Source organism: Miniopterus schreibersii (genome assembly GCF_964146895.1).
Source record: "Miniopterus schreibersii genome assembly, chromosome: 2".
Classification (NCBI taxonomy): Eukaryota; Metazoa; Chordata; class Mammalia; order Chiroptera; family Miniopteridae; genus Miniopterus; species Miniopterus schreibersii.
In genome coordinates, this window is record NC_138102.1 from 24,960,583 (window position 1) to 24,977,981 (window position 17,399).

Consider the following 17,399-nt stretch of genomic DNA (forward strand, 5'->3'; position numbering starts at 1 on the left):
AAGTGCCCTCACTGGCTTTGCAAACTGCTCCTCCCCTGGACTCTCCTTAAAATCGCCCAGGGATCTCTGGGAAATGTAGTTATGGGGCCTTAGCTGTCCTTGTGAGACTCCTCTTCAGATCTATTCACTGGAGAAGAGTGGAGGGCTATCCAATATGATGACCCCGGGTCACAGGCCGTGAGGGGTATGATCTTGTATTTGACACTGTCCCCGCCTTAGGAAGCCTAAAGCCAGATGTCCTACCTGTAATGTGGGAGGTGAGGGTTTTCAGGTGGTCCCGGAAAAGCAGAGTCATTAAACTAGAAAAGGCAGAAGATCATGATCTTAAATTACTCTCTCAAATGTATGATACCATTTCTTCATCAATTTCCATGAGGCCCCTCATTTTCTATTCTGCCTTTCATCCCCCATCCTCAGTCCCACTCACCATCCCCCCTCAAGGCCCTGTGTAATGTGACTGAAATGAGTCCAAGTATATGGTATGAATGCGACTGTCTACAGTAATGTGCTGGTGATTCTGCTTGTGTTTGTAATTCACTTTAATGATATTGCTCTATAACTCTTGCTGTTTCTTATGCATTTCCCCCTACACTATGTTTCAAAACTTGTCTACACGACACAGTTGTTGCCTCATGCCTTCCCTTTGGCACTAGGTGTTCTAGTTCATAGCTGTGGTGTCCTGCTGCATGAACTTGGGAGGCCTTTCACTGTGCTTGGCCTGTGGAGAGGCAACTTAATGCCCCTAGGACAGTCACTAGGCCCAGCATGATGAGAGTTGAAAGATAAATACCCTCAAGTTCTACCTGCCCAGGTCGGGTTATCCTGGGGCACGAACAACACTGCCTCCCCTCCCGAAATCGTCATGACTAAGTCAGAGTCTCCCAAAGAACCGGAACAGCTGCGGAAGCTCTTAATCAAGGTTTGTGCTTTGAAACAACTGATGAGAATCTGGGGGTCCATGTTGAGCAATGAGGGTGCTCAAAGACTGTGGTGATGAGAGATCCAACCACCAAGTGCTCCAGAGGCACTGTGTTTGTCACAATGCGACTGTAGAGGACACAGATGCAGTCATGAATGCAAGGCGGATGGAAGAGTGTGGAACCAGAGAGGGCCATCTCAAGAGAAGATTCTCAAAGACCTGGTGCCCATTTAACTGTCAAAAAGATTTTTGTTGATCGCATTAAAGAAGACACTGAAGAACATTACCTAAGAGATTATTTTGAACAGTGTAAGAAAATCAAAGTGATTGAAATCGTGACTGACTAGGGCAGTGGCAAAAAAAGAGGCTTTGCTCTTGTAACCTTTGATGACCATGACTCTGTAGACAAGAGTGTGATTCAGAAACACCATACTGTGAATGGCCACAACTGCGAGGTAAGGAAAGCCCTGTCTAAGCAAGAGATGGCTAGTGCCTCATCCTCTCAAAGAAGTCCAAGTGGTTCTGGAAACTTCAGAGGTGGTCGTGGCGGTGGCTTTGGTGGGAATGACAACCTTGGTCATGGAGGAAACTTCAGTGGTCAAGGTGGCTTTGGTGGCAGCCGTGGTGGTGTGGTGGCTATGGTGGCAGTGGGGATGGCTGTAATGGATTTGGTAATGTGGTGGTTATGGAGGAGGTGGCCCTGGTTACTCTGGAGGAAGCAGAGGCTCTGGAAGTGGCGGGCAGGCTTATGGAAACCGGGGCAGTGGCTGTGGCGGGAGTGGTGGCTGTGACGGCTAAAACAACCGAGGGGGCAGAGGCAGCTTTAGTGGAGGAAGCGATTTTGGAGGTGGTGGAAGCTACAATGATTTTGGCAATTACAACAATCAATCTTCAAATTTTGGACCCACGAAAGGAGGAAACTCTGATTAAATTTTTCCCCCATAACCATTTATCCCCCCTATGCCCTCTTCCACCCATCCCACTGCACCCCTGAAATCACCACGCTGTTGTCCATCTCCATGGGTTCTCTCTCTTCTTTCTTCATTTTCGCTCAACCCCTGCCTCCCAACCCCCCGCCACCCCCCCAGGCTGTCTGCCTGCTCTCTATCTATGAGTCTGTCACTATTTTTTGTGTAGTTCCGTTTGTTCATTAAATTGAAAAAAGGAAACTTTGGAGGCAGAAGCTTTGTCCCTTATGGTGGTGGAGCCCAATACTTTAACAAATCACAAAACCAAGGTGGCTGTGGCGGCTCCAGCAGCAGCAGTAGCTATGGCAGTGGCAGAAGGTTTTATTTACTGCCAGTAGACAAAGCTTAGCAGGGGAGGAGAGCCAGAGAGGGGACCGGGTAGCTACAGTTTACAGCAGGTTCGTGAACTCAGCCAAGCACAGTGGTGGCAGGGCCTAGCTTCTACAAAGAAGATATGTTTTAGGCAGTACTCACGTGAATGGGCAAATACTCGAGGACTGTATTTGTAACTAATTGTGTAACAGGCTATTTTAGTTTCTGTTCTGTGGAAAGTGGAAAGCATTCCAATAAAGGGTTTTCACGTAGTTTTTTGTTTGCACCCATACTATTGATTGCTAAATGTAATAGTCTGATCATGATGCTGAATAAATGTGTCTTTTTTTAAATGTACTCTGTAAAGTTAGTCTGCTCCAAAGCCATCTTGGTAAATTACCCCAACTGTGTGAAGTTGGAATTCCTTCAGGGTAACGCCAGGTTCCATTTGAAATTTGTTTAACAACCTGCTTGGGCACAGAAGCCATTGTCTTCGGAAACCTTGGTCTAGCTGAATTGACAGTTACTGTGTTGTGACCTGGAAATCAGCCCTAAATATTACATAAGCCATATTGTAGTGCCCTTTGAATTTTTTGCTTCATTTCACGGCCTTTTCCTGTGTCCTGAAAAATACAAAGCTAAGGCGCCTAGCATGATGTCTTTCCTACAGTGGGATCTCAAAATTAATGTCTTTTACTTAAAATTTAAAAGATATTTTAAAGTGAAAGAAATTTACATTCATTATTTGGAAAATTACACGGGATAAAAGGATATACTTGGGGGTATTGTAAAATAACTTTCCACATGAGTAGTCAACTTTCATCATTATCTTTCAGTCAGGAGGACATGGAACACACGTGCCAGAATGTACATGTGTGCACACACACGCACGCACACACACAACTTCCAGGGGCGATGGTATTTCTTCATATTCTTTTCTCTCTAAGTTTTAGAGCAGTAATGGTTAAGTGTTTTGCGTGAAGTGATTCATAAGGCTGTTCTGCCAGATGCGGAAGGTTGAGTGATCTTCAGTCTCGTTGCTGAGTATCTGCATAGCAGCTCTCAGACTGTTCACCCCGGCAATTAACGCAGAAGCTGTGTGTGCTGGCTTGTGAAATAGCCAGCATGTGTATGTCTCCAAACGCCCTGTTAAAATACCAAGAAATATAGTGTTAAATGCCAAATTAGGTTCTAAAAGTTATGTTCAATAGATGTGAGAAATGCCTTCCTGAGAAGTTTCATCCTATAGGCGATTTCAGGGTAAGAAAAGAACTCCTCTTCCTAAAAGTTTTTTTGCGTAGCCCGGCCCGCGTGGCTCAGCGGTTGAGCATTGACCTGGGATCCAGGAGATCACAGTTTGATTCCCAGTCAGGACACATGCCCGGGTTTCGGGCTCGATCCCCAGTCGGGGGCGTGCAGGAGGCAGCCGATCAATGACTCTCATCATTGATGTTTCTGTCTCTCTCTCCCTCTCCCTTCATCTCTCTGAAATCAGTAAAGATAAAAATTTAAAAAAAAAACCACAAAAGTTTCCTTTGTAAAGGTCCCACATGGCCCTCAACCGTTTAGAGAATGTGGTGCATGCAGGACATAGGCATGGAAGGCCCAGGGCTCGCTTCTGCCTGGCAGGCGGCAGGTGTGGTTGCATCAGAGCGTGCGGGGGGGGGGGGGGGGGGGGGGGGACACGACGGGGGGGGGGGGGGGGGACGGGGGAAGAGAGCGCTGTGCTGGGACAGAGCCTCAGCAGGCGACAGAGCGGAGGACATTTGTCTCAGCTGCCTTGAGTCTGGAACCTTGGGGAGAGGAAACAATGTCTCAACTGGAGATTTGGAAAGTTTTCCATAAGATGTTTATTATACAAAATCCCTTTATTTCTCCCTGCAGATGATACATAATAAAAATCAACTGTGTTCTGTGGAAGTAGGACCGTGCAAGCCTGCAAAGGATTTTTATAGAAATGTATTTGAGCCAAACAGAGGATATGCCTGGAAGCAAGATCTCAACCAACTGAGAAAATGTTTCTCAGAATTAAGGAGGGAACATATAGAAGATTACACAGAGGTGGGAGAAAGCCAGGGGGGGATTCTGTGTTCTCTTGGGGGTATTTTCACTTCCCAGAGGTCTGAAAAGAGGTGCGTTAACCTAGATGCTGAGAAACAATGGGCAGGGCTTGCTTAAGGCCAAGATTAACCTTTTACTGAAGTGATACTCCGGGCGTGAGCGCCCACCATGACCTGCCCAGTTAGGAATTTCCGATCAGGTCACCCTGAACCTACTGTCCGTGACATTTATTACAGCACCCCTTTCTTGTCTACAGCGGTGTGTATGTCAACATCTCTCCTTAGAGGACAATTGTGATGTTTATATCTCTGTACTTATTTTTCTTTTCCTCAGGTTTTTGCATTAGCCAGAACTTTCAGAATAATGTTGGAGAAGATAATTAAACACACACACACAAAGAGGGAAGGAGGAGTGAGCAAGACATGGGAAACGAAGTCAGAGTAAAAGAGCAGGAACTGCGGGGTTACAGACTTCAGTTTCTCCCAGATGACTACCTTTTTGTTAATAGTGGGACTTTCTCCCCTCAAATACATGAGCCATCTCCTAGAGAGTGTTGCCTTAGATTGTCTTCCATAGCACTCGCCCACTCCTGCCCACCTTCCTTCCCTTTGTTCACTGGGCCATGGGGAATGGAGACCCGCCTTGACTCGTGGTGAAATCTGGGGCAACCCCCTTCAGCTTCTCAGCAAGACCCCCTCAAAGGGGATTCATCTCTAAATCTAAACCCACAATGTTTTCACCCTGCATATCTGGGTATCTGTTAGTTAAGGATATCATGGACAAAGGTGACAGAGAAATGATGGGTAATGTCTACGATGCCCAAAATTGATAAGAGACTGTTTTGTGTAATATGTAAGATACCCCTTCACATCACCGAGAATAAGACAGGAGTCTTAGTGGGAAAAGGCAAGAACAGGAGCAGACAATTTACAGAAGAGGAACTCCAAATACCTACAAGCACATGAAGAGATGACCTAATTCACTAGTAATCAGAAAACTGCTCATTAAAACAGCGGTTAGGTATTTACTCCTGTAAGATCGGCAAGATATTAAAAAGTTGGATAAGGCCATAGAGTCATTATTTATTTATCTTTAGATAAATGTGGGAGGCTTAACTGGAGCAGCCATTCTGGAGAGTGAACTGGAGGTACTGATCAAATAGATTTATGTGTGTGAACACACACACACACACACACACACACACACTTATGGGCCTGGGTGAGAATTCACTTATAGTTCAGAAGCAGAATTTCCTAGCAGTGTATCTAATTAGAACAGATTACAGATTCTGCTTCTGAGATATATTCCAAACAAATTCTCACCAGGCCCATAAAGGATTATGAAGACAGTCATTTACCGTGATGTTTGCAGTTACAGACAGTTGGACGCAACCCAACAGAGGAGGTAGATGACATTCATGCCACAGAGTTAGTAGTGACAGAGCACAAAGTACACAAAACTATACAGGTTAGAATTCAAAGCCGTGTTCAGGGAAAGACTATGAAACAGAATGAGATCCATTTATGTAAGTTTAAAATACATGTGCACATACAAACAATATAATTTAATTTCTAAAGTTTCCTAGACATTTAGAAGGAAAGCTATTCAATTTCGAAGGGAGGTTTGTGAGTGCTTGGCTCTCCCCGTGTCCCCTGGGAGGAGTCTACTTGCAGTCCAGTCTAGAAGAACATAGTCCGCTCTGTTTGCTGGTCTGAGATAAGAAATTGGTCTTGCATTTCTGTTTTCAAGGTGTCTGTGCAAACCTGTCCAGACAGATGAGAAACAGGGAGAAAGGAGTGACTGTTCTACCGAGCGCGCAGGTGACTCAGTTGCTGTATCCCTCTGCATACAGCACTTAGAGGATCCGTTACGATACCATGTCACCACATTACCTCCACAGGAACGTGGAATAGATTACAGCACTCTCAGTGGAAGACTTCCAGAATCAGGACCCAAACGACAGCATTTCACAAATGTGGCTTTTTTTAATTATGTAATTTTAAAGAAATTACTTTTAAATTCTCAAACACCAATAAAGTATTCAGTGTGCGATAATTTTCTTATCATGTGTGGTTGCAACCAGTATTCCTAACATGTGATGAATGTAGTTTCTTGACCATAAGCTGTGCTGCTTTGAGGGAGAGATGATGTGGGTAAAGTGAAGCTGTTTTTACCCTCTGATACATCCAGCCCCTTCTCTCTCTCCCCCGCGTCTCTTTCTCTCTCCCTCCCTCTCTCTCTTTCTCTCAATTGAAGTGCATAAATATTTGAGTTCAAATATTTTTATAGTCGTGTAATTTTGTCTCCATTATTTTAATAAATTTATTTTACAAAATAAAACTTAAGTGTACCTTATTTATTTTTTTTATTTAAATTTTTTTCTTAAAATTGATTTAAGTGAACTCTATGGAATGTTTTGCCAAATTTAGATGCTGGAAAAACATAGGTCCCCTCAATTTCACTCTATTCTGATACAGGATGTAAATTTGTTCAACTAAAATAGGATATTCATTAACAGATTATTTCCACAAGTCACAGTATTAAAATTATAATTATTGAATTTTAAAATCTTGTTCTTTCAGTTCTCATTGTTTAATTGTCTTTTGTAAAGATACATTTCAGTGTCTTCCTTTTGATAAGTTTTGTTTTTTAAAATTGCAATTTATAAAATGCTTCAAAAGCTAAAGGTTTGGGGGGTACTTTATTTGTTAAATTACATTTCATTTAAAATTTCCAAATGAGCCAGGCCAGCATGGCTCAGCGGTTGAGCATTGACCTATGATCCGGGAGATCAAGGTTCAATTCCTGGTCAGGGCACATGCCCGGGTTGCGGGCCTGATCCCCAGTGGGGGGCATGCAGGAGGCAGCCGATCAATGACTCTCTCATCATTGATGTTTCTGTCTCTCTCCCTCTCCCTTTCTCTCTCAGCAATCAATAAAGAGATATTTTAAAATAAAGTAAAATTTCCAAATGATTTAAAACAGAAAAGTTATTCTTCAGAGGCTCTTTATTTCTAAAATGGGATTGGTGGTGGAAAGCCAATGGAGAACGTGCGTAGTTCCTGCTGTTGTTTCTCGTTTCTTTCATTCAGCATCAGTTCTAGACAGTGATTGTGGGGTTCAGTAATTCTAACCCTGGGTGCATTCATGTAAACATTGGAAAGTATAACCTCTCTTTGATTAATAAAATATCACAGCTTGTCTGTGATAACACAACTATGAAATATGTGTGCAGCATAACCAATTATAAGTATAAATCTGCTTTATAGTTTACTTTAGTAAGAATATTTTTTCTAAGTCTCTATGTGTCAGCAAAACATAAATTAGTATATTCAACACAAATACACAAGCACACAATTTACAGAATAATTGACAACAATGTCAGATATTTAACCTTTGAAAGAATAAACTTTTACATTGATTCCATTGATATGGATGAAAAAAACCTGAACTCTACTGGAATTAATTTAACTGATTTTCCCTTTTAAGCATCTCATGGCATGGATATGAAGCTGGCATCACTTAACGGGGTACAAGTCCCTCTGCTAATGGAACACACTTTGGCAAGCACTCACTTCACTTTTCCTACCTACAGAAGACATCAGGGAATTAAAAAAGAGTGGCATTATTTTAGAAAAAGTTATTTGTTCCAAATGAAAAGATTGACTCAAAATGATTGGTAAACAGAGTTTCTGCAGCTACAAGTTTTCAATCTCATCTCCAGGTATAATCCTTTTAGAAAACAACTATCCTTTAAAATAGATACTGGTACTTATTCTGGGTATATACATATTCCAGTAATCTCGTTTTCAACAATGAAGATCTTCCTCTCTAGAGACTCAGGGAGAGGCGGGGTAATGGGAGAACCATAAAGTATTAGGAAACAGAAACCCAGATCCAGAATAAATTATGGATATCATAAACTCTTAGTCCACAAACCTAAAAGAGTTCAAAGAAATTCAACCTATGAACACTTCCTAAGCACTCACTGTGTGCCATGTGTTGTGGGTCTGGACACAGAGATAAATAAAACATTGTAGGTATCCTCTAGCTGACTTTCCATCCAGTTACATACACAAGTGAGGTCATATAGTATTCTGTGCAGGCACAAATGGTAGGCACCGAGGACAGGAGAGGGAGCACCACTCTGTCCACGGTGACCCTGGAGGCCAGGTGGAGGAATAGCATGTGAGCCATAACAGGCATTTTAAAACCTTGCCTGGAATGGGCAATAGAGGAGAGAGACTGACAGAAATTCTTTACTTGATCACTGCAGTCAGCATCCTGAACCTTCCCCTAGGCCCATGGGGTACTTCCTTGTAAAACTGCTTTAGCAAGAGCCCTGCTGAGTGAGATCCGCCAGCCTCCCATCCTCAGGCCTGATCACCCTCAGTATCCACAGGGGCCCCCCATCCTGCGCCACTCCCAGGGGAGGCTTGATCACCCCTGCCTGTCTTGAGCAGACACTGATAGGCCAGTGTAGCAGGATCTCTCCTGCCCTTGATGTTTCCTTTTAGTGACGGTCTGTTTCCTAACCCCCGCCCTGCTCCTTGGCTGCAAATTCCCAGCTGCCCATGCTGCATTCACCACAGAGCCCGGTTCTACGCTGACGACTCTTTCCCCCTGTTGCAACAGTCCTGGATAAAATTTGTTTTTACTGCTTGAGTACTGTCCACCTCTGGGTTTTCCTTGCCAGGAGGAACATTAAAAATTCTGTACTGAGCAAAAGTAAGTGCCAAATGTATTTGATAAAGAGGCAGAGTCTGCTTTAAGGCGTGTTAAGGAGTAAGGAAACTGTGGAGGCAGGTATTTTTTATCTGGGTTCTTTCGGTGCTATATAGGTGACTGGTCCCCCGATGCTGGTGGGAAATGGCTCTGTAAGCTTTTACCTAGATTTTAAGCCAATCTGAACCAGGTTGTTGACCCTGGGGTGGCAGGAATGGGTTACGTATTTCCCGGGGCCTTCATAACTCAGCTCTGGGGTCTGCAGCTGAGCCGTACATATAAAAGCCGCTCCCTGCAACAGATACATAATTGCCCCCTAGGAAGGTCCCCTGCCTCATCTCTGCCTTCGGGCACCGGGTAAATGAAATCTCTGAAATATTGATGAGTAGAAAATACTCAATTAATAATGAAAGCGGAACAGTAACGTGAAAAGAGAGAAGGCAGTTCTCTGAGGTGCACGCTTAGCCGCCCCTGATGGTTCCGTGGGGAGGCAGCGAGCCTCACGCGGGCAGAGGAGCCCTCCTGGCGCGGAGAGAAGCAGCCTGGGGCCCGGCACGATGAGCACTGCTGTGCGGTGGCCGAGGAAGACAAGCCTTTATCCAGGGAAGGACGGTCAATGCCTTAACATTGATGCTGTTGCACCTCGAGGCCCCTTGTGGGATGAGGCAGAAGAGCCTGAGCGTCCTGGGGGTGGACAGGGCAGGGGACTCCTGCGGGGCCGTGAGGCCAGTTCTGAGCAGCATCTCTCCACTCGTCACGTTCAGCGTCAGCATCTCTATTGGAGGCGACGGCGGGGGCCCTGCCCGAGCAGAGCCCCAGACAGAGGCACTCGGAAAGGCGCACTGAGCGCCCAGCACTGTGCTGCTTGCTGGGAGCATGGCTGTGAGCAGGACAGGCCTGATCCTCGTGCCCACGGGACTCAGTTCAGAGGGGAAGACAGAAGTGTACACGCCGAACGGAGTTAAATACGGGGATGTGACTGAAGCTCAGCAGAGGGGACCCAGCTAAGCGCGTGGGCGGGTGGGAGGTTGGTGGTCAGGGAAGGCTTCCCAGGGGAGTCATGACTAAGCTGCAACCCAAAGAATGACTGGGGCTTCCACAGGAGATGGGCTGAGGGTGGAGGATTCGGGGGGGGGGGGGGCATTCTAGGGCCATTGTACAGCCCGATGCACGATTCTGTGCGGCTTATTCTGCCCCAAGAACAGAGAACAGATTGGAAGGGGCCGAAATGGATGCTGTGAATCCAGCCAGGAGACTATTATAACAACTCAAGCTAAACATTATGATAAAAGGAAAACCGACATCTTACCCTTAAACTAAACTCCTCCACCATTTTGGGGCATGAACACCATGTGTCAGAGCTTAGGAGTTCTGCATCCCAAGGTAAATTTTATTAAAACTCACACAGTGGCTCTGCAGACAGAATTATAGACTCTCCTCTAAGAACTGAGCTGAGGATGTGGCTTCTTTTCTCCATTCGGGAAGCCACGTTTTCTGAAAGCCTGGCTCCCTTGCAATGCAAGTACAATTTCCCCCCAAAATCGTTTGTAAATTTTTTTCTTTAATAATTATGTTTTGTATGTGGTGGCTGTTGATATAGAGAGCCATTTTGAAAACATCTACACATTTTTCTAATTAGGTGACTAGGGAGGAAGGGTAGTAAAGACTGAACCCCAGGTTTCTGAGGGTGGGAGGCTGAGATGGGGCCCCCAGGGGCAGGAGCGAGTCTGGGCTGGAAGCCTGGGCCTGGAGAGCAGGAGTGTCTCCAAAGTGTAAAAGAAGAGAAGATCACCTGGAAGGCAAAAAGTTCCTGTTTCTTGCTGAAATGACCCACAACAGAAAAGAGCACAGACAATATCAAAGAGAAAAAAAAGAACATGGCAGTGAATTTAAAATTGGCCTTAGCCTGATGTACAATTTACATTCCCGCCAACAATGCATAAGTCTCCCAATTTCTCCATGTTTTTGCCAATACTTATTTTCTGGTGGTTTTTAAAAATATTTTTATTGATTTTTAGAGAGAGAGGAAGGGAGAGGGAGAGAGAGAAAAACATCAAGCGGCTACCTCCTGCACATCCCCTACTGGGGATCCAGCCCACAAGCAGGGCATGGGCCCCGACTGGAATTTGAACTCGTGACCACTCTTGCATGGGGGCGACGCTCAGTCGACCGAGCCACACTGGCCAGAGCTGTGCTGTGTGGGGTTTTATTTTATAGTAGTCATCCTAATGGGTATAAGATGACAATATTATTGTAATTTTGATTTTGATTTTCCTAATAATTGGTGATATTGAGCATCTTTTTTAATACTTCTTGGCCATTTATATATAATCTCTGGAGATATACATTTAAATCCTTGTTCATCTTTTGATTGGGTTATATGGTTTTTTTTATTGTTGAGATGTGGACATTTTTTATATATTTGGATATTAATCCTTACTGGATATAGTATTTACAAATATTTTCTCCCATTTCCTAGGCTGCCTCCTCACCCTGTTACCTATGTCCCCTGGTGCGCAGAAGTTTTCATTTTGATGGAGTCCAATTTGTCTACTTTTACTTTTGTGGCCTGTGCTTTTGGTGTCATATAATATTTAATATGTAATTAGTGGGTCCACTGTCAAGAAGCTTTTCTTCTATGTTATCTCCTAATAGCTTTATAGTATCAGGCTTTACATTGAACTCTTTGATCCACTTTGAATAAATTTTTGTGTATTATGTTTTACCATTGTAACCTTTTGAGGTGGTTGATGACTCTGAGTTGGGCTCAGATATCACACTGAGTTCTCCTACAGCAACAAGCTTCCCATGGGCAGTGAAGTTGCCTAAGATCTTGCAAGTTAGATTTGTCTGACTTTATTTTATTTTATTTATTTATTTATTTATTTTAATTTATCTTTATTGTTGAAAGTATTACAGATGTCCCATTTTCCCCCCCAATTGACCCCCTCCACCTCACTCCCACCCCCTCCCCAGGCCTTCACCCCATCATTGTCTGTGTCCATGGGTTATGCATATATGCATATAACTCCTTTGGTTAATCTCTTCCCATCCTCCACCCCCCTTCCCTCTTTCCTCTGAAATATTATCGTCTGTTGCATGCATCAATGTCTCTGGATCTATTTAATTTGTCAGATTCTTTTGTTCATTAGCTTCTTGTTAAAGGAAACCCTTCAACATTTCCTGTAGTGCTGGTCTGGTGGTGATGAACTCCTTTAGCTTTTTCTTATCTGTGAAGCTCTTTATCTGACCTTCAATTCTAAATGATAGCTTTGCTGGGTAGAGCAATCTTGGTTGTAGTTCCTTGTTTTTCATCATTTTGAATATTTCTTGACACTCCCTTCTGGCCTGCAAGGTTTCTGTTGAGAAATCAGCTGACAGTCATATGAGTGCTCCCTTGTAGGTAACTAACTGCTTTTCTCTTGCTGCTTTTAAGATTCTCTCTTTGTCTTTAACCTTTGGCATTTTAATTATGATGTGTCTTGCTGTGGGCCTCTTTGGGTTCCCCTTGTTTGGGACCCTCTGTGCTTCCTGGACTTGTAAGTCTATTTCTTTCCCCAGGTAGGGGAAGTCTTCTGTAATTATTTTTTCAAATACGTTTTCAATTTCTTGGTCTCTTTCCTCTCTTTCTGGCACCCCAATAATACAAATGTTGGGCCTCTTGAAGTTGTCCCAGAGGCTCCTTATACTATCTTCATATTTCTGGATTCTTTTTTCTTTTTGCTCTTCTGGCTGGGTGTTTTTTGTTTCCTCATGTTCCAAATTGCTGATTTGATTCTCAGAGTCCTCTACTCTACTGTTGATTCCCTGTAAATTATTCTTCATTTCAGTTCCTGTAGCCTTCATTTCAAATTGGTACTTTATTATGTCATCGATGGTCTCAGTTGTTTTCATAATACTCTTACTAATATGCTTCAGTATCCTTATAAACAAAATTCTGAACTCTGTATCTGTTAGCTTGCTTGGTTCTATTTCATTTAGTTCCTCTTCTAGAGATTTCTTCTGTTCTTTCCTTTGTGACATATTTATTTGCCTCCACATTTTGGCTGCTTCCAGGTGTTTGTTTCTATGTATTAGGTAGAGCTGCTATGTCTCCTGGAATTGGTAGAGTGGCTTTGTTTCATTGGTGTCCTGTAGGGTCCAGTGGCTCACCCCCCCCCCCCCAATCACCTGAGCTGGGCCTTCTAGGTGCTCCCCTGTGTGGGCTGTGTGCACTGTCCTGTTGTAGTTGAGCCTTGGTTGCTGTTGGTGTCACTGGGAGGGATTGACCCCCAGGCCAATCAGCTGTGAGGACCAGCTGCAACTACAGCCAAAGAGCTGCTGTGCTGGAGACACCCCTATGGAGCAGGATTTACTTCAGTGGAGTTTTGGTGTTCACCAAGTGCGCCCCTTGAGTGTTACTCGTGGATGTGGTAGGGTTGTAATCCAGTGTGGTCGAGTCTGCCCACCAGGTGCACTGTCTCTGAGGCCTCCCGGGAGGTGCAAAGTCACCCTGTGTCAGTGCCTTGCCCAGGGCCACCCAGCATGAGCTACACAGCAAACCGTAGTTGGCTGCTACTTGTGCTGTGCTTGGCGTTGTCCAGGAGAGGCCAAGCTATGAGCCAATGCAGGCTGCCACTATAAGTGCCTGGGGCCACTTATCAAGCTGTATGGGGCACGCTGCTGCTTGTTTGAGAGATTTTAGGGAAGTCCTAAGCATGAGGCTCGAGAGGCCACTTGCACAGAAAAGCCCCTGGAAATGGCCTGGATGAGCTGCAGGTGGGGAGGGGCGGGGCCTCCGGGAATCACGGGGCGGGGCCAAAGGTGCGAGTCAGGTGCTGGCGATTCAAACATGGTGCCTGCCTGCCGGCTGTGTGCGGGAGGACTCGCCAAAGGAGCCATGGCCTCTGCCAGCCCTTCTGCCTGGGAGGAAGCCGCCCTCCGCCTCTCGCCCGGATCTCAGGCAGGTTAGTTCCTCCCCGAGTGTCCCGGGTCCTTTCATCTGCTGCCCGGCGCTGGGCTCAGAGGGAGCGTCCAAGTGAGTCCGCGCCGGGCCCTTTAGAGGAGCTGCTGGGGCTCCCGCAGCCTCCCAACCCTCAGGGACAGTCCCCGCTGGTTTCACAGCCCAGAGTTGTGGGGACGTCTCTTCCGGGCCCTGGAGCCCTGGCCGGGGGGCCTGCTGCGGGGCTGGGACCCCTCACTCCTCCGGGAAACCCCCACCGCCGAGATTCCCTCCCGTGTTTCAGCTGCGGCACCGGGTGTGGGCCCGCGGCCGAGTCTCTAATTCAGCCCCGATCCGCCCGCGTCTCCGCCCCTCCTCCCGGTCTCGATGCTCCTTCAGCTCCCTGGTTGTGGGGCTTCTGTGCAGCCAGATCTCAGGAGGCTCTGAGTGACGGTGGTTCTGTGTTTAGTTGTGATTTTGAGGTGGTTGCGGGAGGCGGCGGGGGCCGCGGTTACCTACACCACCATCTTGTCTCCTCCGTCTCTGATTTGCAAGTGTATTTTGTTGACAACAACAAATGAGCCACAAATACTGAATGAGACAGCAGCTCCTAGACTGCTTGTAACAACTGTAAGGACGAAACGGTACATGTTTATGAAAGAAACTGGAAAAGCATACAGTGACAACCCCCTATGTGTGGAATACTATTGATCCCGATGAAGTTCGAGCAACCACATTTTTTAGTTGACTTTCTGTGAGGCCCAGATGATGGTATGTAAAAGGGAGGGGCACGTAGTAAGAATAGAGCCACAGCTGTTGAATAATCGTTCGCCTTACTAACTATAGATGAGAGGTTTTCCTGCAGACCCTGGGGAACTGGAGGGTGAAACAGGCTGTAAAGAGATAAGATGCCTCGGTGGGTCCAGTGCTCAGAAAAGAAATACATTTTGAGAACAGACCAAGGTCAGGACAGGCTTTGGTTTGGCTGCTGTGCCCGGACCCTGGCCCCCTGCGGGGGTTTGCCTCAGGAACACTGGCCACTCTTTGGTCCCAGGAACAGGCCGAGCTGTTTGTAACATCACAGATTAGCCGCCTGGTTATCGGAGTTTGGGCTCCTGAAGGCCGGCTGCAGACCCTAAGGCCCCCTTTCTGCTGCACTTGTGGCTGCAGCTGCGTGTGGTTATCTTCTCCTTCCCTGGTGTCTAAGCAGCCAACTGGCAAGTGGAGTCAGAGCAGAATTTCCAGGGTGACCGACTGCGCTCTCATTAGTTGCCGGCAATAACGGAATAAACGCTCACATATGATTCAACCCTGTCTCTGCTTAATTTAGCTCAAGCAGCGACAGGCGGCCTGGGACCCCTTGTGTCCGGTTTCACAGATAGGTAGGTGTAACTAGGAATGATAAGGTTGGGGTAAGGAGAAAAGAATGGCCATGCCAAACATATTATGTGATAAATGAAATACAGATATAGTAATAAGCACAGATGTGTGTTTGTGTATGTGTATATACAGGGTGGGGCAAAAGTAGGCTTGGAGTTGTTCATGTGGAAAGTAATATAAACATTAATAAATAATAATACAAGAATAAACTCTGTGTTTTGTGTACTCACAACTATAAATCTATTTTTGCCCCACCCTATATATATGCACTTTTTTTCTATTTTCTTTTTTTTTTTTTTTCCTTTTAGCCTCAATTATCTGATTTTTGATAATTGAGGTTTGTAAGCTCTAGAGCAGGTTGAAATCTAATAATAAGCCAAAGAATCTCTTTAAATTGCCTCTTATGTATTGTAGTTTCACATAAAATAAAACGAAGTAGCAGTGCCAGCATGTGAGACTTTCTGGGCCTGATCGACATGTGTCCCTGGCAGGACGCGTCTTCCCGGATACAGGGAATGGGGCACTGTGCGGGACCATATGCTCGCAGACGTGACGGTGGCTTAATTGGAGCAGGGGCAGTGGAGAGGCGTTCCGTGTGAAGTGGTGCTGAGCAGTTGGCAGGTGTGTTTGGGTGTGAGAGAGGGATTTGCATTTGGATGGGATCCTGGATCTGAGGGTGGAAACTAGAGGCTGGATGAGCAGGTGCTGGTGAGGTTCGATGCTAAAAGACGGGAAACGAGACTGAGTCCAGGAGACGGAGATCCACCAGAAAGTGAAAACTGTGGAGGTGGAACGGGACTGTGGAGAGGTGCAAGAGAACTGACAGGAAGTCTGAAAAGCAGAACGTCTACATGCGGAATGTGGAAGCGTAGACGGCACTAAGTGGGCTAAGACACGAGAGAAGCGAGAAGATGGAAGTCACCTCCGTATAGCAAGGACAGCATCCCATCTCCCTTTCTAGAGGAAGTTATAAGAGTGTGATAAAAAACAAAATTATGACAATTATATGAAGGGGAGTATAAACGTAGAAAAGAGATCAAGAAACAGAAGGATATAGGGAAACAAGTTATTAATGTATTGTTTTAAACGAGGAGGGTGGGAATAATTTTGGAGCATCTGAGTTTTCTGTATTTAACTCCAGAATGCACAAATAATTTTGCCAGTGGTCTTCTTAAAGCTAGAATTTATTTTTCCCTTTTCTCTCAAGGTATTGACGGCATACGCTGCATTCTCACTTGTTGTATTTAGAATAAAGACGTACACAAAAGCAAGCATATATTGTCACGGCGCCTTCTCTAACATTTTACGTTAGAGCATATTGTGTTTTTATCGCTCCGCCTTGTGTCCTAGAGAGCACTCACTAACTTTGGAAGATCAGAAACTGTTAAAGACGATGTCACATCAGAATCATGCAGTTTTAAATTTCTCAGCTGCCTTTTGTACTAGTGGTGAGATTATGTAATCATAGAGATTTCTTTCCCATTATGTTCTATGACGGGGTAGGCAAGCTTTTCTATAAAAAGCTACATAGTAAATACTCAAAGAGAGCATAAATGAGTGAGCGGGGCTGTTTTCCAACAAAAGTTTACCAACACTGAAGTTCAATTTCATATAATTTTCGTGCACCATGAACTATTATTCATCTTATTTTTTTAAATCAAAAAATGTAAAAACCATTGTTAGCTTGCAGGATGTACAAAAACAGATTGCATGTTATATTCTGCCCATGAACTGTAGTAACCTGTGCTCTGTACTGAGAGATTTTATTTACTTGTCATCATTTTTCTCACTAATATTTGTCTAAAGTTTTATTAAATGAATTTGGAGGTCAATATTCCAGATCCTTTTTATCTTCTGAGGCTCTTTCTACTAAGAGAGAAATGTTATTTTTAGTACCCCAAAATATGTGGCTCTTTTTACAGTGGCAGAGTGAATTATTTTTCAAAAGCGCCAGTCAGGTTTAAATGTAGAGTTTTGTCTTCAAAATAAATATATAAACAAACAAACTAGATTTGGGTCTTCGGAATAAAAACTTGAGAAAATGCCAAACATAATTCTTGGCCCATAGCGGCACTTAAGTAGAATGAGAATTGTTCCCCATCTGATTTCAGAA

At 44.8% G+C, this 17,399-nt stretch overlaps 1 pseudogene across 1 annotated transcript; it reads left to right on the top strand.

Annotated features, from left to right (window-relative positions):
- The first annotated feature begins 862 nt into the window (after nt 1–862).
- Nucleotides 863–2,333, top strand: LOC308552111 (heterogeneous nuclear ribonucleoprotein A1-like; annotated as a pseudogene). Its single transcript has 3 exons — nt 863–1,595; nt 1,748–1,835; nt 2,085–2,333. The product of its transcript is annotated as a heterogeneous nuclear ribonucleoprotein A1-like (transcript).
- The last annotated feature ends 15,066 nt before the right edge of the window (nt 2,334–17,399 follow it).